The following is a 27621-nucleotide window of genomic DNA, read 5'->3' on the forward strand; positions in this document are numbered from 1 at the left end:
CCTGTTCTTCTAAATACCATCTAGCTTGTGTTGCACATCTATGATCATGTTTATTTACAGTTAAGCTGCTATCCACCAAATCAGCATATTACTTGTTATTCTACCAATTGCATTGTTCATATCATGGGCTGTTTGCGAGTACATTCAAAGTACTCATTGGCTTGCCACTGGTTATATTATTGACCAGACATGGAAGGACCGGAGTTTGGAGAAGATTCCGTCTTCGGAGATGGCCCTGCAAACTAGGACGATTCCCAGTCAGAATGCCTGTTGGAGTAGGCTGATGGCATGGGCACCCACTAAGCCCTGAGATTTCCGCTACTAGTTGTATCAGAGTGATTTGGCCTTATAGGCCCTACCTTGTGAACTTGACCTTATTGGTCATGTGTTGTAATAATTCGATACTTGGATGTAAGACTCTTAATATTCAGCATATGTGTGTTCGGTGAGCATTGATCTCTGGGATCACTGAGCACGTTCGTTAGGCGATCTCGACTCGTACGTAGGGGTACCCACACGCTCGGGAGTTAGTATGTAGAAAAGATATTTTGCAATGTCTCGTTAGAATGATGACACTCAAATGTTAATACTAGTTGGTAATGACCATTGAAATGAAATTCACCATGCCAATCGTATAAAAGACCGGCAGCGGTGGAGGGGGCTGGCCGGTCTTCTCGCACATAGACTGCACATTTGGTTTTGAAGAGTCGATTGTATTAGTTAGTAATAAAACAAACATTACACGCATGATTTGGCTAATGTGAAAAAGAAACTTACCACAATAAGCTCGTGGATGGCAGGTGACCCGCATCATGCCGGGCCCTCTCCTCCTCCAACAACCGAGCCGTGGTCCGGTCCCTCTCCTCCAGAATCACCTGAACAGCAGCCTGGTTTGCCGCTCTCTCTTTCTGAGGAGTAGCCTGGTTTGCTGCTCTCTCTTTATGAAGAGCAGCATGCAACACCACTCCTCATTACCACTGTAATGATTGATGGCCACCCACACAATGAAATGGATGAAAGTTTTCTGAGTCCATACAACTAACCTCGATGACGAGATCGACTGGCCCTGGATGAGGCGTTATCTCAGGAGAGGAGCTCAACTGGCGTGCCTCGATCTCCGGGAGAGTGGGTGGACAACGTATTATCCCATCTCCAATGGCTATCGAGCCATGTGGCCTCCCACCACCAGATATCATCACTAGCTCTGGATCCAAAGGTTCCTGGCTAGGGTTAAAGTCCTCCCTTTTCCTAGCCTTCCCCACGTCCCTGTATTTCACGAGCTTGTGGTGGGAGGAGTTGTTGGTGAACTTCTCTAGATGATCCAGGACAAAATCAGAGAATTCCTTGGCCTTCTTGTAGGAGGCAGTATGGGCCATGCCATAAAGGTCGTACAACTCTGGCACCTCCGTCCTATTGTGATGTGCCTAAAAGAGAGGAACAAAGTATTAGTAAAGGGCTCAAGATAGCATGAAGAATTAATTGCATGAATAAGGAATGATGACCCACAGTTGTAAGGGATCTATCGTAGTCCTTTCGATAAGTAAGAGTGTCGAACCCAACGAGGAGCAGAAGGAAATGACAAGTGGTTTTCAGCAAGGTATTCTCTGCAGGCACTGAAACTATCGGTAACAGATGGTTGTGTGATAAGATAATTTGGTAACGGGTAGCAAGTAAAAATAGTAATAAAGGTGCAGCTAGATAGGCCAATCCGTTTTGTAGCAAGGGACAAGCCTGGACGAACTCTTATATAAGGTAAAGCGCTCCCGAGGACACATGGGAATTCTGTCAAGCTAGTTTTCATCATGTTCATATGATTCGCGTTCGCTACTTTGATATTTTGATATGTGGGTGGACCGGTGCTTGGGTGCTGTCCTTACTTGGACAAACATCCCACTTATGATTAACACCTCTCGTAAGCATCCGCAACTATGAAAGAAGAATTAAGACAAAGTCCAACCATAACATTAAACTAGTGGATCCAAATCAGCCCCTTGCGAAGCAACGCATAAACTAGGGTTTAAGCTTCTGTCACTCTAGCAACCCATCATCTAATTATTACTTCCCAATGCCTTCCTCTAGGACCAAATAATGGTGAAGTGTTATGTAGTCGATGTTCACATAACACCACTAGAGGAAAGACAACATACAACGCATCAAAATATCGAACGAATACCAAATTCACATCACTACTTATAGCAAGACTTATCCCATGTCCTCAGGAACAAACGTAACTACTCATAAAGCATAATTATGTTCATGATCAGAGAGATATTGAATAGCATTAGGGATCTGAACATATGATCTTCCACCAAGTAAACCAACTAGCATCAACTACAAGGAGTAATTAACACTACTAGCAACCTTACAAGTACCAATCGGAGTCGCGAGACGGAGATTGGTTACAAGAGATGAACTAGTGTTTGGAGATGAAATGGTGCTGATCAAGATGTTGATGGAGATCAGTCCCCTCCGATGAGAGGAGTGTTGGTGATGACGATGGCGACGATTTCCCCCTCCGAGAGGGAAGTTTCCCCGGCAGGACGGCCCCGTTGGAGCTCTAGATTGGTTTCGCTCAAGTTTCGCCTCGTGGAGGCGGCGTTTCTTCCCGAAAGCTCTCCCCTGATTTTTTTCTGGGACAAAAGAGACTATATAGAGTTGGAGTTGGAGGCTGCGGAGCCACGTGGGCCCCACAAGCCTGTCAGGCGCGGCCTAGGAGGGGCGCCTCCTCGGCTTGTGGGCTCATGGCTCCGTGTCTTCTGGTAATTCTTGCACCAATATTTTTTATATATTCCACAAAAAATCCTCGTAAGTTTCCAGGTCATTCCGAGAACATTTATTTCTGCACAAAAACAACACCATGGCAATTGTGCTGAAAACAGCGTCAGTCCGGGTTAGTTCCATTCAAATCATGCAAATTAGAGTCCAAAACAAGGGCAAAAGAGTTTGGAAAAGTAGATACGATGGAGACGTATCAACTCCCCAAGATTAAAGCCTTGCTTGTCCTCAAGCAATTCAATTGACAAACTGAAAGAGACAAAAGAAAAACTTTTACAAACTCTGTTTGATCTTGTTTATGTAATTATGTCTAACTCATATTCGGATTTTTAGCAATATCATAAGCTAACCACTTGAGCAATAACATTTAGGTCTCAAGGTGTACTCATATCAATGGCATAATCAACTAGCGAGCAATAATAATAAGTTTCAAACGTCAACACTTCAATCAAAACAATCAAGATACGATATGAACAGATGGTATCTCGCTAGCCCTTTCTGAGACCGCAAAACATAAATGCAGAGCACCTTCAAAGACCAAGAGCTGACTGAACATTCTAATTCATGGCAAAGAAGATCCAGTCACAGTCATACTCAGTATCAATTAATAACAAAGCATAAAAATGACGGAGGTGCTCTCTAATTGGTGCCTTTTATAAGAAGAGGATGAGTCAACAGTAATGTAAATAGATAGGCCCTTCACAGAGGGAAGCATTGATTTGTAGAGGAGCCAAAGCTCAAGCTTTTAAAACAGAGATAAATAATTTTGGGTGGCATGCTTTCATTGTCAACGCGATGACCAAGAGTTTTCACCATCTTCCATGCTACACATATTATAGGAGGTTCCCAAATAGAATAGTAAAGTTTTGACTACCCCACCACCGATCAATCACACTCCACGACTAGCCGAATCCTCGGGTGCAGTCCATACCAACAACAATCCAGGGGGAGTTTTGTTTGCCATTATATTTTCGATTTGATTTGAGCATGGAACTGGGCATTCCGATTACCGACCCCTTTCTCGTGAGTGATAGTGAATAAACACGCATCGAGGATAACACGCCTAGCATGGAAGATACTGACCGACCCTTGTCACAACATGAGCGGTTCGGGCCTACAAAACAGATTATTATTTGAAGATTTAGAGAGTGGCACATGCAAATTTACTTGGAACGGCAGGTAGATACCGCATATAGGTAGGTATGGTGGACTCATGTGGAACAACTTTGGGTTTATGGAAGTGGATGCACAAGCAGTATTCCCCCTTAGTACAAGTGAAGGCTTGCAAAAGACAGAGAAGCGACCAACTAGAGAGCAACAACAGTTATCAATATGCATTGAAATTAACCAATGTTGAGTGCAAGCATGAGTAGGATATAAATCACCATAAACATGAATATCGTAGAGGCTATGTTGATTTTGTTTCAACTACATGCGTGAACATCTGCCAAGTCAAGCCACTTGATTCATTCAAAGGAGGATACCATCCTATCATACTACATCATAATCATTTTGAAATTCATGTTGGCATCCAAGACAAACCATTATAAGCTCCTAGCTAATTAAGCATGGCATCAGAAACTATGATCTCTAAGTTGTCATTGCAAACATGTTTCTCTCATAACAATGCTGAATTAGGAACGATGAGCTAGTCATATTTGCAAAAACAAAATAGGTCGAGTTTATACCAGCTTTTCCAGGCTCAGTCACTTCATCATATATCGTCATTATTGCCTTTCACTTGCACGACCGAATGATGTGAATAATAATAAGAGTGTTCGTGCATTGGACTAAGCTGGAATCTGCAAGCTAACTCAGAGGAGAAGACAAAGTAATACGGGCTCTCTGATAGATAAACAATAATGCATATGAGAGCCACTAATCATTTTAATCATGGTCTTCTACCTCGACCCAAAGAAAAAGAAAACTATTTACACGGGAAAGCTCCCAACAAGCAAAAGAAGAACGGGAAATCTTTTTGGGTTTTCTTTTTAATTACCACTAAGCATGCTGGAAAGTTTTGGAGTCGGTTTACTTACCGTATCACATACCTCTTCGTTCTTGGAGTCTGAAACAAGCTGGTAAATATCCCTTATGTACTCCTCCGGAGTTATGGTATTAATAATATTGCTTTCAACATTTATGGGAGTACCTTAGATATAATGCTTGATTCTTTGCCCATTTACAACTCTCGGAAAATTACCTTCTGCATTGTTGATCTTTATGGCACCGGAACGATATACTTCCTCAACAATGTAAGGACCTTCCCATTTAGAGTGAAGCTTGCCTGCAAAAAATCTTAAACAAGAATTGTATAGCAAGACATAATCACCTACATTGAACTCACGTTTTTGTATCCTTTTATCATGCCATCTCTTAACTTTTTTCTTTAAACAACTTGGCATTTTCATATGCCTGAGTTCTCCATTCATCAAGTGAGCTAATATCAAATAACCTCTTCTCACCCGCAAGTTTGAAATCAAAGTTGAGCTCATTGATTGCCCAATAAGCCTTATGCTCTAGCTCAAGAGGTAAATGACATGCTTTACCGTAAACCATTTTGTACGGAAACATGCCCATGGGATTCCTATAAGAAGTTCTATAAGCCCACAGCGCATCATCAAGTTTTTAGACCAATTCTTTCTTGACCTATTAACAGTCTTTTGTAGAATTAGTTTAATTTCTCTATTACATAACTCCACTTGACCACTTGACCGAGCATGATAAGGAGATGCAATTCTATGGTTGACATCATACTTAGCAAGCGTTTTACGGAAAGCACCATGAATAAAATGTGAACCACCATCAGTCATTAAATATCTAGGGACTCCAAATCTAAGGAAAATAACTTCTTTAAGCATCTTAATAGAGGTGTTATGATCAGCACTACTAGTTGGGATAGCTTCTACCCACTTAGTAACGTAATCAACAACAACTAGAATATGAGTATACCCGTTGGACTTTGGAAAAGGCCCCATATAATCAAAATCCCAAACATCAAATGGTTCAATGACAAGTGAATAATTCATAGGAATTTCCCGACGTTTACTGATATTACCTATTCTCTAACATTCATCACAAGCCAAGACAAACTTACGAGCATCCTTGAACAGAGTGGGCCAATAAAAACCGGATTGCAATACCTTGTGTGCAGTTCTATCTCCCGCATGGTGACCTCCGTAAGCCTCGGAGTGACACTTCTGTAGGGTCTGTCCCTACTCATGCTCAGGTACACAACGTCTAATAACACCATCTACTCCTTCTTTATAAAGGTGAGGATCATCCCAAAAGTATTGTCTCAAATCAAAGAAGATTTTTTTCTTTTGTTGGTATGTGAAACTAGGTGGTATATATTTAGCAACAATATAATTTGCATAATAAGAATACCAAGGTGTACTACGTGAAGCATTGATGACATTCAATTGTTCATCAGGAAAGCTATCATCGATAGGTTGTGGGTCATCAAGAACATTCTCCAACCTAGACAAGTTATCTGCTACGGGGTTCTCAACACCCTTCCTATCAGCAACATGCAAATCAAATTCTTGTAGCAAGAGAACCCATCTAATAAGTCTAGGTTTAGCATGTTTCTTTTCCATGAGATACTTAATAGAAGCATGATCAGTGTGAATAGTAACTTTGGAATCAACAATGTAAGATCTGAACTTATCACATGCAAACACGAATGCTAAAAATTCTTTTTCAGTAGTAGCATAGTTTCTTTGGGCACTTTCTAGAGTTTTACTAGCATAGTGAATAACATTTAATTTCTTATCAACTCTTTGTCCTAGAACAACACCAACAGCAAAATCACTAGCATCACACATTATTTCAAAAGGTAGGTTCCAATCAGGTGGTTGAACAATAGGTGCAGTTATCAAGGCATTCTTAAGTATTTCAAATGCTTCCTCACAATCATGATAAAAAAATGGAATATCTTTTTTCTAGAGATTGGTAAGAGGCCTGGAAATCTTAGAGAAGTCCTTGATGAACCTTCTATAGAAACCAGCATGACCAAGGAAGCTTCTTATACCTTTAATGTCTGTAGGGCATGACATTTTATCCATCGCATCAACTTTAGCTTTATCGACTTCAATACCTCTTTCAGAAATTTTATGTCCTAATACGATGCCTTCATTAACCATAAAGTGGCACTTCTCCCAATTCAAGACAAGGTTGATATCTTTACATCTCTGCAAAACTCGAACAAGGTTGCTCAAGAAATCATCAAAAGAAGATCCGTAAATGGAAAAATCATCCATGAAAACATCAACAATCTTTTCAGAAAAGTCAGAGAAAATAGCCATCATACATCTTTGAAAGGTAGCAGGTGCATTACATAAACCAAAAGGCATACGTCTATAAGCAGAGGTACCGAAAGTGAAGGTAAAAGTGGTTTTCTCCTGATCAGATTGTGCAACTAGTATTTGGGAGAAACCAGAATAACCATCTAGAAAGCAAAAGTGTGTGTGTTTAGACAATCTTTCTAGCATTTGGTCAATAAAAGGCAAAGGGTAATGATCTTTCTTTGTGGCTTTATTTAAATTCCTAAAATCAATTACCATCCTATAGCGAGTAACAATTCTCTGTGGGATCAATTCATCTTTATCATTAGGGACAACGGTAATACCTCCCTTCTTAGGGACGCAATGCACCGGACTTACCCAATAACTATGAGCAAGAGGATAGATAATACCTGCTTCCAGGAGCTTTAGTATTTCTTTTCTTACCACCTCTTTCATCTTAGGATTTAATCTCCGTTGATGATCGGCAACTGGTTTGGAATCAGGATCGGTTTTAATTTTATGCTGTCATAGAGTGGGACTAATGCCCTTAAGATCATCAAGAGTATATCCAATAGCAGCACGGTGCTTCCTCAGAGTTTTCAATAATTTCCTTTCTTCATGCTCTGAAAGGTTAGCACTAATAATAACAGGATATATCTCTTTTTTGTCAAGATAAGCATACTTAAGAGTATCAGGTAATTGTTTAAGCTCAAACACAGGATCACCCTTTGGCGGAGGTGGATCTCCAAGTAATTCAACAAGCAAATTATTCTTAAGGATAGGATGTTGTTCAAACATAACTCTATCTGTCTCATTCCTTTCATCCATATGCATATCATTTTCATGTTCAAGCAAGTATTGCTCCAAAGGATCAGTAGGAGGCACAGCAATAGAAGCTAGAGCAATGATTTCATCCTTACTAGACAATTATTTTTCATGAAGTTGTCTACCAAACTTGGAAAAATAAAATTCATGTGACACACTTCAAAGCCAACAGTAACAGTTTGCTTCTCACAATTAATCTGAGCATTAACAGTATTGAGAAAAGGTCTACCAAATATGATGGGACAAAAGCTATCTTGTGTGGTAGAAAGAATGAGAAAATCAGTAGGATACTTAGTTTTACCACACAAGACATCAACATCTCTAACCAATGCCACAAGGCAGATAGTATCTCTATTGGCAAGTTGGATAGTAACATCAATAAATTCCATCTCGACAGGTGCAATCTCATCTTTAATTTCATCATATAAAGATCGAGGTATTGCACTAACACTAGCACCCACGTCACATGAACCATGAAAACAATGATCTCCTATCTTAACAGAATCAACAGGCATGCCAATAGCAGGCTTATGTTTGTCTCTAGCATGAGGTTTAGCAATTCTAGCAGTATCTTCACAGAAGTGAATAACATGCCCATCAACATTATCGGTCAAGAGATCTTTAATAATAGCAATGCTAGGTTCAACTTTAATTTGCTCAGGGGGTGTATGTGTTCTAATGTAGCCCTTATGTATCACAGTTGAGGCTTTAGCATGATCCTTTATTCTAACAGGGAAAGGTGGTTTCTCAATGTAAGCACTAGGAACAATAGGATCATTATAAGCAATGACTTTATCTTCAACTGGATTGGGTTTTACTACATTAAATTCTATGGGAGGATGATATTTAAACCACTTCTCTTTAAGGAGATCAATATGAGCAGCAAATGATTCACACAATGAAGCTACTCTCTCAGAGTCAAGTCCGTGTTTAGCGCTAAAATCACGAAAAGTTTTTGTTTCAGCGAAGGATTTAACGCAATCGAACTTAAGATTCATACCTAACTCCTTACTTTCATCAAACTCCCAATCTTCAGAGTTGCGTTTAATTCTTTCCAATAAATCCCATTTGAAGTCAATATCTCTCTTCATAAAAGAACCGGTACAAGAAGTGTCAAGCTTGGTGCGATTATCATGAGAAAGCCGAGCATAAAAGTTAATAATAATAATAATTTCTCTAGGGAGCTCATGGTTGGGGAATGAATATAACATTGACTTAAGCCTCCACCAAGCATGAGCGATACTTTCTCTATCACGAGGCCAAAAATTATAGATATAATTCCGATCACGATGTACCAAATGCATAGGATAAAACTTTTGATGAAATTCCAATTTCAATCGGTTGTAGTTCCATGATCCAGTATCATTACATAGCCTATACCATGTCAATGCTTTATCCCTCAAAGATAAGGGAAAGACCTTTTTCTTGACCTCATCCTAGGGCAAACCTGCAAGCTTAAATAAACCACAAACTTCATCTACATAGATTAGATGCAAGTCAGGATGTGATGTTCCATCTCCTGTAAAAGGATTAGCCAACAGTTTCTCTAGCATACCCGAAGGAATTTCATAATAAATATTTTCAGTACGTGCAGTAGGTTGAGGAGCAACTCCTTGTGCTTCCCTTCGAGGTGAAGATACCCCGAACAAGCTACTCAAAGGATTAGTTTCCATAGTGACAAGTGACAATAAATTTCAGCACACTATATAAATGTTTCCTTACCAAATTCCACTTATCAAAGGCGCTTCACTCCCCGGAAACGGCGCCAGAAAAGAGTCTTGATGACCCACAAGTGTCGGGGATCTATCGTAGTCCTTTCGATAAGTAAGAGTGTGAAACCCAACGAGGAGCAGAAGGAAATGACAAGTGGTCTTCAGCAAGGTATTCTCTATATCCACTGAAATTATTGGTAACAGATGGTTGTGTGATAAGATAATTTCGTAATGGGTAGCAAGTAACAATAGTAACAAAGGTGCAGCAAGATGTCCCAATCCCTTTTGTAGCAAGGGACAAGCCTGGACGAACTCTTATATAAGGTAAAGCGCTCCTGAGGACACATGGGAATTATGTCAAGCTAGTTTTCATCATGTTGATATGATTCGCGTTCGCTACTTTGATATTTGGATATGTGGGTGGACCGGTGCTTGGGTGCTGTCCTTACTTGGACAAACATCCCACTTATGATTAACCCCTCTCGCAAGCATCCGCAACTACAAAAGAATAATCAAGACAAACTCTAACCATAGCATTAAACTAGTGGATCCAAAACAGCCCCTTACGAAGCAACGCATAAACTAGGGTTTAAGCTTCTGTCACTCTAGCAACCCATCATCTACTTATTACTTCCCAATCCCTTCCTCTAGGCCCAAATAATGGTGAAGTGTTATGTAGTCGACATTCACATAACAGCACTAGAGGAAAGACAACATAAAACGCATCAAAATATCGAATGAGTACCAAATTCACATGACTACTTATAGCAAGACTTATCCCATGTCCTCAGGAACAAACGTAACTAGTCATAAAGCATAATTATGTTCATGATCACAGAGGAATTGAATAGCATTAGGTATCTGAACATATGATCTTCCACCGAGTAAACCAACTAGCATCAACTACAAGGAGTAATTAACACTACTAGCAACCTTACAAGTACCAATCGGAGTCGCGAGACGGAGATTGGTTACAAGAGATGAACTAGGGTTTGAAGATGAGATGGTGCTGATGAAGATGTTGATGGAGATGAGTCCCTCCGATGAGAGGAGTGTTGGTGATGACGATGGCGACGATTTCCCCCTCCGGGAGGGAAGTTTCCTAGGCAGGACGGCCCTGCCGGAGCTCTAGATTGGTTTTGCTCAAGTTCCACCTCATGGTGGCGGCGTTTCTTCCCGAAAGCTCTCCCCTGATTTTTTCTGGGACGAAAGAGACTATATAGAGTTGGAGTTGGAGGCTGCGGAGCCACGTGGGCCCCACAAGCCTGCCAGGCGTGGCCTAGGGGGGAGCCTCCTGGGCTTGTCGGCTCATGGCTCCGTGTCTTCCGGTAATTCTTGCGCCAGTATTTTTTATATATTCCACAAAACATCCTCGTAAGTTTCTAGCTCATTCCGAGAACTTTTATTTCTGCACAAAAACAACACCATGGTAATTCTGCTGAAAACAGCGTCAGTCCGGGTTAGTTCCATTCAAATCTTGCAAATTAGAGTCCAAAACAAGGGCAAAAGAGTTAGGAAAAGTAGATACGATGGAGGCGTATCAAGGAAGCAAACCACATACCCAGTTCTGTCGAACTAAATTAAGTTGACGCTGCCTTGATGGTGTGGCACACTAACCATTTAGGTGTGCCGATCCTTCGCATTGTCGTGGACGGCTCGCCAGTTGCCTGTGCACCACTCATCCACCAACACCATCTCGGTGGCACCTATAAGTTAGAAAAGAATTTTGAGCACTACGCCTACGAATAAAATCAAGAAAACTACGTAGAAGGCCTTTAGAATAGGTAATTACCTTCATGGACTGCTCCTTCTTCAGATACTTTTGCGGCACTCCTTCTTCTGCTTCTTAACACCACGCGTGGCGTAGTAGTCTTGAATAGCATGTGGCCGAGCCTCGTGGCGCAAGTTCTGTAATAGCCATCTGCCCTCGGCCTCGAGAACATTGGTCGCCGCCTCCTCATATCCCTCCTCACACCTGCAGATGGTCTGCAATCAAACGAGACAACAGCGATTAGTACAATAATTAGCTATATTGTTAATTTTAGATTGTGTAAAAGGAGAATTTACCCAAAAGGTGTTGATCACCATCTCGGCCCTCGTTTGGCACAAGACACCATCTATAATCTCCTCCGGTGGGGCTTGCACAGCCTGGTAGTGCTCCCAAGTAAATCCTAGTGTAGGAATCTGACCCTCAGCGGGCAACGTGACAAACCCCGGGAAATTTGTCCGGCAAAGCACTCCAAGGACGGTGTTTGGCTTGCGGACTCCAAGGGGGTGTTTCCAACCCCTGCAGTATGACAATGTCAGCACATTACATATTTGAAGAAACTGGAAGGCAAAAGGTAAAAAAAGAGTAAATGCACTTACCTCTCCTATTCAGGCTTAATCACCGGCCTTTGCTCGCGGGTCGCCGGTACGACCGGGAGATGTGTACTACCACACTTGTACATGGTGACCCCGTACACCACGTCTCCCTCACTAGCCGTAGACTCATCCCCGCCACCAATATAATGGCCACCCAGCCCCTCGGTCAGATCCGGCCAGGCACCCCATTCGGACGTCTCCACGTTAGCCGAAGCCTCTATGGCGGGAGTCTCCTCGGATGTAGCCTCACGAACCGTAGTCTCATGGGCTGAATGCCCGTCGACTCGAGGCTTCTAGACCGGAGTCTCATGGGCCGAATGCCAATCGACCCGAGGCTCCTGGACCGGAGTCCCCGTAGCATCCACCGCAAATGGGTCCACCATAGTCATCTTGTGCTCGGGTGAATGAGCTAGCGGTGGTGGCGAGGATGGCGTAGCAGCCCGCCTACCTCTCCTGCGGCCATGTCCTGTACCTTTCCCCTTCTTCCCTGCGCGACCTCTTCTCCTAGTGGGCAACGCCACCGACGAAGAAGCACCCGCGGGTGGTGTGGTCAGACTTTCCAAGGCTTAAGGAGAGATAGGGGTGGAATGGAAGTACCACCCCTCGCGCGGGACGCCGAGGAAAAAGAACCCGCCGAGTGATCTGGACCCGTGCCCACCATATTTCAACACCTGCCATGATAAAGAGTAAAATAAATTAGTACAACATAAAAAAATTGAATACCTGGCATGAATAATAATATGTACATATATAATTTAAGTTGGGATGCATACAAATTAATAATAGTCTGGATCAATAAATGCATCATCATCATTAGTATCACACGTGTCGTCACGAATGACATGCTTATCGGGTTCAACGACATGAACTTGTGGAAGGACTTTTTGTAATCGGTCATCCGCAACAGTAACCTCTTCTAGTTCCGACTCTACTGGTTCCGACATAGAGGTGAAGTCGGATTCGCTGTCCCAGTCTACTTCCATGTTCTGGGGTGAAGCACGGAAGTTCTTGAAACGTTTCTTAGAAAGACGTGTTTATTGAACCAAGATATGAGACAGGGATAGCCGCCTCCATGCTTTGCCAGAAGCTCATACTCTTCGATGGAATCATTTTGGATCATCACTCCATCCGATAATTTGGCGACGTATCGAATGTATCAAATATCCGGGAATAAGAGTAGTTCAACGGAATTAGAAGTTGCGGAAAAATGTACGGAGAATTTAGTCGATGTGCGACCACACTTCTATTAGGTTGTTGAAGATATACAACGAAATGTTATGCCATTCTTCGTCATCCAACGTTATTGGTTTCGAAGCACCGGCTGGTGCGAGCTTCCAATTTAATAGGCTGAGATTGGATCTACCTTTTTTAGGGTCGGCATCATTGTACGAAGGCTTCAAATTATGTAAATGACGATTTTTGGCTTCGTAGTGTGCTATCACAAAGTTAGCCACCTCCTCGGTAATGAATGCCTCGGCCATCGATGGTTCAATTATACGTTTATTTTTATATTTATCTCAAAGTGTCTTATGCATCCTCTGAGTTCCAAAGCACCAACGATTTTGCACGGGCCCACCCAATCTTGCCTCGGTCAGTAGATGTAAAATCAAATCCTGCATTAGATTAAAGAGGCCCGGTGGAAAGATCTTCTCTAACTTGTAGAGAAACTCTAGCATCAACTACTCCATGTCATCTACCACGCCAGGCGACAGTTCTTTCGCACAAAGAACACGGAAGAAATAGCTCAGCTCCGCCAGTACTAGCATTTCATCCTCAGGAATTAAGCCACGTAACATCACTGGCATTACCTGCTCAAGCCATATGTGCCAATCATGACTCTTGAGACCAAAGATTTTTATTTTTTCAAGACTCGCCCCCTCTTTAGATTTGCTGCATACCCATCGGGGAACACACGTGCATTTTGACCCACAAGATAATTTCCCTCATAGATGGCCTTCCAAGATTGAACCAGGCCTTTGGCTTCGACCAGTTCTTGAAAGTGCGTTATATCGACTAGAGGGGGGTGAATAGGAGATTTTTAGAATTTCATCACTCAGGAAATTCCTCACCGATGACTAACTTGCAGCGGAAACAGCAAAGGATCAGGGGTGCAAAGTATCACTACAATAGTTTTCAAGATGAAGAATATGAAAATCAGTTTGCACAGTATGCAGGCAGAGACAAAACAGATGAGGATTAACTCGCTGAAGAATTTGGGGTTGAGGAATTTCAGAGAAAGTCTTCAGAAAATTCTTCAAAAGTGACAATGAAAATCCACAACATACAATACAAGGAATTGAAAGAGTTGAATAAACAGAACACGTTTCACAGTGAAGACAATGGTTGACGACCGAGTTCCAACTGCTGTGACAGTTGTACGTCTGGTTTGGAGCGGCTTGGTATTGAAACCAAAAGACACACAGTCCCGGGACACATAGTCCCTACCATATTCTCCTTCAGCTAAGAACACAAAGTCCTCGCCCAACACTCGTGGTAAGTCTTCAGGGCAGACTTCCAAACCCTCACAAACTTGATCACCTGGAGATCCACAATTGACTGCTGGATTGTTCTAGACCATGACACCTAACCGTTTGGAGGATGCATAGTCCTCAAAGATAAAAGGCTTCAGTCCCACACAGGAACAACTTCTTCAGTGATGCTCAATCACTTTGTTTTTGGTTTGTGGTTTGGTGTTTGGGGTATTTCCTCACTAATGATTTACTCGCAAGACTCTGAGGAATTTGGGTTACTCTTACGACAAGTGTCAGTTTCTAACGGAGCAGCCAACCAGCTAATGGTTGTGGGGGCAGCTATTTATAGCCTGGGAGCATCCCAACATGATTTGACATTAATGCCCTATAAATAATATGACCGTTGGTGTGGATAAGATAAGTGATGTGGCGCGAATTGCGGTAACGGTCGGGACCCCCAACTGTGAGAGTCCTCATGTCTCTCATATTCGTCACTTGAGGCTTTTGGTAGGATTAGGCTTGGGTTGACCATCATGAGGAAATTCATTCCTAAGTGTTACCTCGACCACCTTTAACAGTATGGTGTTCCTATGACTCAAGAGTGAAGAAAATAAAACAGAAAGAATAAATCTTCATGCGTCAAAGTCTTCAGATTGATTTTATTCAGGACACACCGAATTCCTCATCTTCAATATCTTCATGTGGAATGTCAAATGCATCGCAATTTCTTCGCGATTCAATTCTTCAACAGAAGACAAATTTCTTCAGCCAAAGACATACATTTTTAGGGGTCGATATTCATCGAATATTTCAAACTCCTCAGCGACTTAAAGATCATGTCTTCAAACCACCAAAATCACTAAGGGGCACTAGATGCACTTACAATCTCCCCCTTTTTGGTGGTTGATGACAATTAGGTTAAGTCTTCAACGGGGATAAAAAATGAAGTGTAAATACTCATTTTGAGGAATCTAAAATCAAGTTCCCCAGAGACTCCCCCTGAAGATGTGCATATCTTGAGGATTTTGCTTTTCATAGCAAATGCACATTGATGATTTATATCAAGGAGATCTCCCCGTGAGTCTTGTAAATCATGCATACATGACATATAATATGAAGAATTTGAGAATGCATGATGAGAAATGGTATCTGATGAATTGCAGCATGCGTGCATTAATATTTTGAGGAATAAGCATGCGAAGAAAAATATTCAAAAGCGTCAGAGTACCATCGGGCTTAAGTTACAACTCATTACATAAAACACTTCAGAAGAGCCAAGAGTGTGTAACTTAATAAAGTTCATAAGCCCCAAAATATATCCCGCGTGAAGACTAACTCTCAGATTTCTCCCCCTTTGTCATCAAGTGACGAAAAGGGACAAAACTGAGGACTAACGCCCCGTGAAGACTTTCACTTCTTGGCAGTTGAGGAAGATGCGTGAGGATTCTTGGGAGCGCCCTTTCTCCTTGGACTAGTGGCAGTGTCTTCTTGGTCTTCATTGGGGTTATGTAGTGCGGAATGAAGAAAAGGAACTGTCCTCAAGGTCTGGAACAGGAATTGGCTTGAATTTCTTCTTTGCTGGCCATGACCAGTAAAGTCCTGTGTAAACTCCAATTTTTCAAGTTCTGCTAGAGTCTTCAAATGAGCCAATGTGGCACAGGTGCGATCAAAAACCTCATGAAGATAGTGGTGATTAATCTTCACTACATTCTGAGTCTCATTGAGGGTTTTCACAATGGCACCGAATTGGCGTTTGACCCATTTGTGATTGCGATCGACCTTCTGATGAAGACTGAGGAGTAGCTGTCCGTTAGTCATCACCCTTGGGGCAACTGGGCTTGGCGGGTGTGTTTCAGTATCATCCCATGAAGAATACGCATCTGGTTCACGAAACTGGCCATCAAGGGGCCGACTACCTTAATCGATCACAGACTGGCCTTTTCCTTCAACTGGCTCGACAGTCTTTTTGTTGACTCTGATCGGAGGCATATATCCAATGTGATTATTGAAATCAGCATGATAGTTGATGCCTGACCTGCGTGTGATGAATGTCATGATCCATGGAGCGTAAATCTTCAAGTCAAAGGGTGACATAGCATTGTTAGCCAGAGTCCTCAGGAAGAAGTCATGAAGGTTTATGGGAATGCCATGGATGATATTGAAGAGGATATTCTTCATGATACCTAGAACATCTTCTTCATCATCATGGCCCTTGATTGGAGCAAGGACACTGCACAGAATCTTGTAGACAGTCCTGGGTTCATACTTCAGATCTTGGACCAGGAAAGTCGTTCTTGGTGGTTGATCCTTGGCCAAAGGCTTCACGAGGACTTCCATCAGCTTATTGGGCAACTCCCATTCATCATACATCTTCACGGCATGTTCTGAAGGAATTTAAATAGGAAGTACTCGCATCAGCTCATTTGCAGGGGCCTTGAAGTGTGTGTGTTGCGTCATGCAATCCAGCACACAAGTGTTGATATCTGTTGGATCTCCAGAAATGTGCAAAGTTGCATAGAATTGAAGAACGGTGTCGCTATTCCAATCACATATATCAGTGCAAAGTGGAAGCATAGGCTGAAGATTTTGCTGCTTCTCTTGAGGAGAGACGATCATGGCAGTCTCCGTGTTGAGAACCACAATACCAGTTTCTGTATTGGGCGCAAGAGCATTTTCTTCGGCATGTTCCTCGGGATGAGGAATTTCATCAGCCTGTGCCTCAGGTTGAGGGTTTTGCTGAGGATGAGGAATTTCTTCAGCCTGAACCTCAGGTTGAGGGTTTTGTTCAGGATTAGGATTTTCCTCGGGTTGAGGATCTTCTTCTTGGTTTTCCTCAGCTTGAGGAATTTCCTTGTAGGAGGAGCCAAATTCTTTAGCTGTTGCAGCTGATCCTTGAGCTGGTTCTTTAGGAGGAATGAATGTCTGAGGACTATCATCAATTTGAATTTCCTCATCTGTGTGTTCCTTAGACTTAGCATTTTTCATTTCTCACCAGTGAGATGCTCCTTATGTTCGCTCTCGAAGGGAATCATAGCATAGGATGGAGCGACCTTGAGAGGCACAACATCCAAAGGAGAATTTTCATCAAGAGATTTGAGGCGCTTGGCCTCTGTTGATTCTGGTGTTGAAGAAGCTTTTCTTTTCTTAGCTTCTTTTTCTGCAGCCCTGGTTTTCTTCACGTTTGATGCAGACGGAGTCATTTTCTTCACCTTTGAGGATTTTGGTGAAGGCATTTTCTCTTCAAGAGGCGGAGCCGTATCCGTCCTGGCAATTTCCTTAGTTGGAGCATTTTCTTCAGTTGGAGCAGATTCATCAGCTGGCTTAGATGCATCAGCCAGAATATCCTTAGCTATTTCCTCAATACCCGGTGCATCCCCACGGCTATCTTGAGGCATTTCCTCAGTAGGGGTTGCTTGTTCTTCCTCTACGTGAGGCTGTTGTGGTTTTGCTGGAGGAGCAGCCTTTTTGTTGTAATCATCAACTACGTTGGTTGCAAACTTGATGAAATTGGTCTTGAGACTTTGACGATCAGATAGTTTGGAATACTTGACTGTCAAAGTCTTTAGTTCTGCCTGGGTTGACAAAAGAGCATCAGGCGTCAGGCTGCGGAGATTCTGTCTGAGGAATTTCTCCTTCTTCAGCTTTGCAGCCTTTGCTTGTTTGGCTTGCATCTCCTTCCATTTGGCCTCATTGATGAATGTGGCCAACCTATGGCTGATACCCGGGGGAAGTTTCAAGTCATCAATGGGTATGTTAGGGTCATCATACCAAACATTGATGTAGTCCAACAAGACTTTTGGGTCCATGGCAAGAGGAATGGCACTGCCTGAAGCTTGAGCGACCCGTTCCTACTTGTTTCTTATGATTGCTTGCAGTGTCTGATCATCATATTCGTCACTTCCTTCTGATGCAGAAGGGACTTTGATGACGTTGCTTGGGCTGGGTCTGTTTCCTCTTCCAGCAGTCATCTTAGTCTTCAACGGTGTTGGTGAAGACTTTGTCTCTGAGCTCGTGGCAGATGGAACACAGGAGCTGGAGACAGTACGTAGTTGCTTCACAATCTGCTTGTGTTCAGGCTTTGAAGCTTGTGTGGTTGTTGGGGGTTTTGGTGCAGACGCAGGCGCAACCTTCTGAAGCAATTTCTCTTGACGCTTTGGAGCCTTTGATTTCTGTGGCACAGGCTTCACTTGAGGAATGGTCGTGCCAGAAGTTTCAGCAGTTGAGGAGATGACTCGGCAGCAGCATCAGCAGATTCTTCATTGAATTTCCTCACATCAGCTTCTACTTTCTTCTGAAGCTTTGACAAGTGTTTGGTCTTTTTCTCAGGATTATCATCAATCATCTTGAGGCTTGAAGGATGGGCATTCTGATGATCCTCGAGAGGAGGCCTTTTGCCAGGTGGCTTAAGAACGAATTTCTTCGCGTACTCCGGAGTGACGAAGCGGTATTCCTTCCACTCCTTAGCCCACCCGCGTTCTATCTTTTGGAGCCTGATTTTCCTCTTTGGCATTGATTCTTGCTCATCTGGTGTGCAATAGTCCAAGTATATATCCTCAGGGATATCAATGGCAGTGTTTTGTTCGAGTTTCTTGCCACCCTTTTGCTTCCTGTCATCTTCCATTTTCTTCAGCAGTGGCTTTTGCTGAGGAAATTGAACTCTTGAGGATTCTGATGACACTGTCATATTTTCTTCAAGAAACGCTGCAAATGAGTTAAGTTGATGAGGACCTAGAGATTCATCAGCTGACATTTTTGTACATGTGAACAGCGTATAGTTGCGAGGAATTTGGAGAGGTCATATGCGTTCTCAGATTTGAAGAAATTGGAAAATTTTAAAGTTGAGGAATTTGACCAGTGGGTTGAGTAATTTGTCTAAGCACTCTGATCATGGGTTCCAGAGTTGTACAGATTCAAAAATTTGCACAATTGAGGAATCACGTGAAGAATTTTAGTTGCTTAGTGAAGTTCATCAACAGTTTGGGGAATAAGCAGTGTTTGTGGAATAGAGACTGATAGACACTGAGGAAAAACAGATTCCATGAATCTAAGGTAAAATAGTAGATTGAAAGGGACTATAAAAATTGGATTTTATTTACCCTATATAGCGAGCACGAAGAATAGAAGAAGTAGCAGGAGATGCTCTTCGGTGCTAGTCCACTGCGCCCTAACTTGGCGGCACAAGACGGCTACGGCGGCGGCGGGCGAAGAAGTTCCGGTTCCGGCGTGATTTCGGCGACGGAGAGGTCGAGGCAGTGAAGTTGTTCCGTGCCGATGAAGAAACTTCTAGCGGTGGCGCTAGGTCTTTGCTGTGGTGGAGAGACGGTCGAGAAGGAACGAAGAGTTTTAACCGAAGGGGGTAAGGACGTATTTACAGCTCACGTGAAAACCGTCCGGCCGATTCTTTTGGATCGAACTGCCCTTGCCCTTTCGTCTCCACAGGACACGTGTAGCTACCGTTTAAAGCGGTGGAGATCGTGCTTATCTGATCGTGGAAAGTGGGGTTCAGTTACTGTGTAACAATATAAAAATCATTTTTTAGGATTTGAGGATTTTGTTGCAAAATCATCAGCTGACAAGGACGTAGTGAGGATTTTGAACAAAGTTTCAAGTAGAACGCATATGAAGAATTGAATAGACAGGGTGAGTATAGCATAGAGGGGAGTAGGGTCCGATCACATTCACTTAGATGAAATATCAAGTTGAAGAAATAGCTATAAGTGAATGTTGTTGAGGATTTTGAAATCACAGTCTCTCTATATATATATATATCTAGGCAAATGAAAATCATCAAGTGTTTTTGAAGATTTTGATTAACTTGAGGATTTTGTGACAAAGCGTCATGTTGATGAATCTCAGCTTTGAAGAAAAGCAATTTCAAAGAACAACAACTTTGAAGAAAATTAACTTTGATGAAAAACAACCTTGAAGAAATTCAACTTAAGGAATTTCAAAGTTGGGTGGTGGTGTGAGCCACCGTATAAGAATGATGATTTCAGACGCCGCGTACAATTGTCGTAGGGCCCTGAGAATCAAATTCTTCATTAATTTCCTCACACTAATAGTGATATTCTTCATTGGTTGAAGAAAATCGATTCTTCGTGTGTTGCACATCTAAGTCATCAATTTTCCATAAGTGTTAGGATGTGTGCATGTTTTTACAAAACATTTGAAGATTCTAAGATATTTAGCTCACACCGCAACTTGCAAAACCTTTTCTCATCCAAGGGCTTAGTGAAGATATATGCTAGTTGATCGTCAGTCTTCACATGGTCGAAAAGGATGTTTCCCTTGAGGACATGGTCCCGAAGAAAATGATGACGAATCTGGATGTGCTTAGTCTTCGAGTGTTGTACTGGGTTGTATGCAATCTTGATTGCACTCTCATTGTCGCAGTAGGGAGGCACATTCTCCATGTTGATGCCGTAGTCCTTGAGGGTTTTCTTCATCCATAGCAATTGAGCACAACATGAACGAGCAGCAATTTACTCAGCTTCGGCAGTGGAGAGAGAAACGCGGTTCTTCTTCTTTGAGGACCAACTGACTAATGATCTTCCGAGCAAATGACATGTGCCAGAAGTTAACTTGCGATCCACACAGGCACGAGCATAGTCAGAATCAGAATATCCCACAAGATGAGGATTTGAGCCCTTGGGGAACCATAATCCTAGTGTTGGTGTGCGAGCTAAGTATCGAAGAATATGCTTCACAGCCTTATGGTGTGATTCCTTCAGTTTTGCTTGAAAACGTGCACACATGCAAACACTAAGCATTATATCTGGCCTAGATGCACACAACTAAAGTAAAGAGCCAATCATGGAGCGATATACCTGCTCATCGAATTCTTTACCATTTTCGTCAGTGCAGAGGTGGTTGTTGGTAGGCATGGGAGTCTTGGCGCCTTTTCATTCATGCATGTCGAATTTCCTCAGAACATCCTTGAGGTATTTCTCCTGTGATAAGAAGATCCCATTGCGTTGTTCACAAATTTTAAGACCTAAGAAGAATTTCAGCTCCCCCATCATAGACATCTGATATTCTTCACTCATCATGTAAGCAAATTGATCACTGTAACGTTTGTCAGTACAGCCAAATATAATGTCATCGACATATATCTGGCACACAAATAGTTCACTGTCATAGGATTTTGTGAAAATAGTTGGATCGAGTGAACCAGGTTTGAAGCCTTTCTTCATGAGGAATTCCTTCAATGTATATGAGTGAACCAGGTTTCACGAGCTCCCATACGTCATTCAGCTTGAATTGAAGAAGTTCGTCTTGCATGGCTTGAATCCACTCCGGTTCCATAAAAGCCTCAGCAACTTTTGAAGGTTCTGTGATAGATACAAAATAAGAATGCCCACAGAAGTTAACTAAGTGTGAAGTTTTGAGCGAGTGACAGGACCTGGCGCGTTGATGTCATCGAGGATTTTCTCAAGTTCTACTTCATTTGCAATCCTCGGATGAGCTGGTTGAGGATTTTGTCTGGGCTGAGGAATTGGTTCTCGAGCAATTTCCTCACGAGCATCTTCTTGATTTTCATTAGTGCTGGGAATGATTTCTTTAGAAATTTCCTCAGTAGGAACAATGTCTTCAGTAGCTTTGAGCTTTATTGTTTCCTCGGGAGACAGCTTATCTGGATCAGGAGGCAATTGCTCTCTTTAGGAGCCATTAGTTTCATCGAACCGCACATCTACAGTTTCAACAACCTTGTTGTGATAGGTGTTGAAGAGTCTGTAGGTGTGCGAGTCCTTTCCATAACCAAGCATAAAACCCTCATGTACCTTAGTTGCAAACTTTGAGCTATGGTGAGGATCTCTAATCCAGCATTTTGCACCGAAGACTTTGAAATAACTTACATTGGGTTTCTTGTCAGTGAGGAGTTCATATGATGTTTTCTTGAGGAATTTTCGAAGATATACCTTGTTGATGATATGGCAAGCAGTGTTGATTGCTTCAGGCCAGAAACGACAAGGAGTCTGATATTCTTCAAGCATGGTCCGTGCCATCTCAACGAGAGTCCTGTTCTTTTTTCGACGACGCCATTCTATTGAGGAGTATAAGGAGCAGACAATTCGTGAGTAATACCAAGTTCATCAAGATAATTATCAAGACCAGTGTTTTTGAATTCTATTCCATTATCACTCCTGATGTGTTTGATCTTGACGCCGAAGTTCGTCGAGGCCCTTGAGGAAAATCGTTTGAAGACTTCCTGCACTTCAGTTTTATACATAATGATATGCACCCAGGTGTATCTGGAATAATCATCAACTATAAAAAAGCCATATAAAGATGCAACATTTGTTAGAGTGGCTTAATGAGTACGTCCAAATAGATCCATGTGAAGCAATTCAAATGGACGAGTAGTGTCATGATAGTCTTCGAGGGGTGCTTGGATCTGGTCATTTTCCCAGACTCATAAGCACCGCAGAGGTGGTCCTTGAGGAATTTGACTGATTCGATGCCAATGACATGTTTCTTCTTCTCCAATGTGTGTTAATTCCTCATGCGTGCATGACCGAGTCTTCGATGCCACAACCACCCTTCTGAGGTTTTTGCTAGTAAGCAAGTGGCTGGTTGAGGACCTGTAGAGAAATCAACAATGTACAAATCCCCTCTTCTAACACCTTCGAAAACTTTGGATCAATCAGATTCCATGATAACAACACAGCTATATCTTCCAAAGATAACAATCATATCAAGATCACAAAGCATTGAGACTGACATGAGGTTAAATCCAAGGGATTCAACAAGCATTACTTTGTCCATGTGCCTATCCTTGGAAATAGCCACTTTGCCAAGTCCCAATACCTTGCTTTTACCTTTGTAAGCATATGTGATTTGCTTCACGGGTGATGGAGTTAGTGGCATATTCATTAGCAAGCTTTTGTCACCGGTCATGTGATGTGTGCAGCCACTATTAAGAGCCCACTCAGTACTCTTGGGTTTGTCAGCCTGCAGATGAATTAGTACAACTTACCATCTCATATGCTTCACACTTGAAGAATATGATATCAATTTCATCATATAGGAATTTCATCATAAACAGAAATTATGAGGACATGTGAAATGTTTTTCATTTCATCAATGTTAGCTTGCATCCTATCAAGCATTTTCCTCAGGTCCCCAGCAAATTCTTCAGATGATGATTTTCATCTGGAGACCTGGCCTGCATAAGTGATTAGTTCAATTTCTTCACCACCCACATCTGAAGGGGTGGTAAAGAATTCATCATCCTGTGAGCACCATATGAAAAGGTGGCATTGAAGCTAATTCACTTCTCTTTACAGTAGGGGGGTTAAAGTACTCAAACGAATATGCAGAGAATTTCTTTGAGAATTTATGAACATAATGATTTGAAGAATAATGCTCATATTCATATTCCTTGTAATTTCCCTGCATGTTAGAAGCATTAGCACGGGTACGAGCATAGTTTTGACTAGTTGAGGATTTTGATCCTCTTGAAAACTTTGGTCCTCCTGAGGAATTTGATCTAGGGTTCGGATTCTTCATAGGTGGTGTCATGAGGACATTCACCTGAAGATTTTCAAGGCAACTTTTGGGGACCCAAATTTTCCTCACGCGGTCCATTCCTACAGTTAGTTCCAACATATCGAGCAAATACTTCACCAAATTGATTTTTGAACAATTTGTAGTTGGAATTAAATGACTCATCTAAGGAATAGGATAATTCACATGCAAAGCCAGTTAGATTGGATGGATCAACAGGAGGCCCTTTAGCAGCAACCCATGAGGTTTTAGGATACTGCTCAGGTTTCTAGTATGATCCATCAGCATTCAATTTCCTCTCAAAGGCAATTCCTTCTTTCCTCGGGTTCTTGATCAAAATCTTCTTTTTGAGCACATCACAAAGGGTTTGGTGCCCTTTGAGACTTTTGTACATGCCTATCACATACAATTCCTTCAGCCCTGCATTTTCATCAGTAACATTTGTGGTTTCCTCAAGTGAGGAATTTGATACCATAGGAGCAGTTGAAGAATTTGTAGCAATAGAAGCATTTGATGATTCTGGTGAAGAATTAGCAGTTTCACGTTCGATGCATTTAAGACATGGAGGAATGAATTCAGCCTGAGTGGCACTGATCTGTTGAGCGACTAATGAATCATTTTCCATACGAAGATCATCATGAGAATTCCTCAGCTTCTTAAGATCAAGTTTCCTTTGAAGCAATTCATAGGAAAGTTTCTCATTATCAACGAGGAGTGTGACATGACGATCTTGAAGATTATCAAATATGGACTGAAGACTTTTCATATCTTCAGTGAGGATTTGGGTAAGATTCATTTCATTATTCAACAGATCATCACTTCTATCTAGCAGTTTCTGAAGCTTTTCGAGGGCAGTTTGTTGTTTGGTAGCAATGATAGCAAGTTTACTGTAACTGGGTTTTTTATGATCATCAGGTTCACAGTCACTTGAATCAGAGGAGGAAGCATCATTCGGTACCTTTGAACCTTTTGCCATGAAGCAATAGGTTGGAGCGTAGTCATCACCATAGTCATCAGTGTGGATGTCGTTGTCATTTTCTTCAAGGCTGAAGATTGACTTGCTGACGAATGTGGTTGCTAGAGCAAGACTAGCCTGTCCAGATTCCGAGTCTTCTTCAGAGCCCTCCTCTTCATCACATTCCTCAGATTCTGCCTCAGAATCCATTTCCTTGCCAATAAGTGCCCGAGCCTTTCTAAAACTAGTCTTCTTGTGCGATGAGGACTTTGAGGATGAGGATTTTGAAGATTTCTTCTTTTTCTTCGAGTCATCAGAACTTTCATCCTTGTATTTCTTCTTCTTTGATTCCTTCACCCAACGAGGACAATCAGCAATGTAGTCACCTGATTTCTTGCATTTGTGGCAGGTTCTTTTCTTGTAGTCCTCAGATGAAGATTCTGGTTTCCTCATTTCTCTCCTTGAATATTTACCAAATTGACCACGTCTTGTAAACTTCTGGAAATTTCCTCACGAGCATTGCAAGCTCATGTCCAAATTCTTCAGGATCACCAATGCTGCCATCCGAGTCTTCTTCTTCGGATGAGGAAATTGCTTTGGCCTTCAGTGCACGAGGTCTAGAATAGCTTGGTCCATATAGATCTCTCTTTTCTTCTTGTTGAAATTCATGAGTATTGAGTCTTGTAGTCTGGTCTTTCTTGAATCATCAGAACCAAAGTATCAAATGGAGAATCAAAAGATCTTAACAGTTTCTTCACAACCTCATGGTCAGTAATGTCTCGAGCTCCTAGTGCTTGCAGTTCATTTGATATGTCAGTGAGGCGATCAAAGGTATATTGGCAGCTTTCATTGTCAAGCCATTTGAAGCAATTGAAGAGATTGCGAAGAACATCAACACGAGAATCACGCTGGGTTGATACTCCTTCATTTACTTTGGACAGCCTTTCCCGGATTACTTTTGTTGAGTCCGAAGCACTCACTCTGCCATAGTCACCTTTCCTCAGATGGCCACAAATGATATTCTTCGCTTGAGAATCAACTTGCTTGATTTTCTTCACATCAGCGGCAGAGACAGTAGCAGTGATGATAGGGACACCATGTTCCACAATATACCAGAGATTATTGTCAATAGCCTGTAGATGCATCTCCATCTTGGTCTTCCAAAAGGGAAAGTCCTTCCTTCGAAAGTAGGACATCCTGCAGTAACCTTGATCATGTCTGCAGTCGACATAACTAAAACTCTAGGTGGTTAACCCAAAATCACACAGAACAAGGGAGTACCTTGCTCTGATACCAATTGAAAGTGCGTTATATCGACTAGAGGGGGTTGAATAGGAGATTTTTAGAATTGCATCACTGAGAAATTCCTTTTGAGGAAATTCCTCACTGATGACTAACTCTCAGCGGAAACAACAAAGGATCAGGGGTGCAAAGTATCACTACAACAGTTTTCAAGATGAAGAATATGAAAAGCAGTTTGCACAGTATGCACGCACAGAGAAAACATGTGAGGATTAACTCGCATGAAGAATTTGGGGTTGAGGAATTTCAGACAAAGTCTTCAACAAATTCTTGAAATAGTGACAATGAAAATATTCAACATACAATATGAGGAATTGAAAGAGTTGAAGAAATAGAACCCGTTTCACAGTGAAGACAATGGTTGATGACCCAGTTCCAACTGCTATGACAGTTGTACGTCTGGTTTGGAGCGGCTTGGTATTCAAACCAAAAGACACACAGTCCCTACCATAATCTCCTTGATCTAAGAACACACAGTCCTCGTCCAACACTCGTGGTAAGTCTTCAGGGCAGACTTCCAAATCCTCACAAACTTGGTCACCCGGCGATCCACAATTGACTGCTGGATTGCTCTAGACCATGATGCCTAACCGTCTGGAGGATGCACAATCCTCAAAGGTAAATGGCTTCAGTCCCACACAGGAACAACTTCTTCAGTGATGTTCAATCACTTGGTTTTTGGTTTGTGGTTTGGTGTTTGGGGTATTTCCGCACTGATGATTTACTCTCGAAGACTCTGAGGAATTTGGGTTGCTCTTATGACAAGTGTCAGTTTCTAATGGAGCAGCCAACCAACTAATGGTTGTGGGGCCGGCTATTTATAGCCTGGGAGCATCCCAACATGATTTGGCATTAATGCCCTTAAATAATATGACCGTTGGTGTGGATAAGATCAGTGATGTGGCGCGAATTGCGGTAACTGTCGGGACCCTCAACTGTGAGAGTCCTCATGTCTCTCATATTCCTCACTTGAGGCTTTTGGTAGGATTAGGCTTGGGTTGAGCATCATGAGGAAATTCATTTTGAAGTGTTACCTCGACCCCCTTTAACAGTACGGTGTTCCTATGACTCAAGAGTGAAGAAAATAAAACAGAAATAATAAATCTTCATGCTTCAAAGTCTTCAGATTGATTTTCTTCAGGACACACCGAATTCCTTATCTTCAATATCTTCATGAGGAATATCAAATTCATCGCAATTTCTTTACGATTCAATTCTTCAAAGAAGACCAATTTCTTCTGCCAAAAACATACATTTTTAGGGGTCGATATTCATCGAATATTTCAAATTCCTCAGTGACTTCTAGATCATGTGTACACTCATGAACACATTAGATACTTAACCTATAAGTCTTCAAACCACCAAAATCACTAAGGGGCACTAGATGCACTTACAGTTCTGCTTTCCTTTCGATTCTCGCATGT

Source organism: Hordeum vulgare, chromosome 4H (genome assembly GCF_904849725.1).
Source record: "Hordeum vulgare subsp. vulgare chromosome 4H, MorexV3_pseudomolecules_assembly, whole genome shotgun sequence".
In the NCBI taxonomy this organism is placed as follows: domain Eukaryota; kingdom Viridiplantae; phylum Streptophyta; class Magnoliopsida; order Poales; family Poaceae; genus Hordeum; species Hordeum vulgare.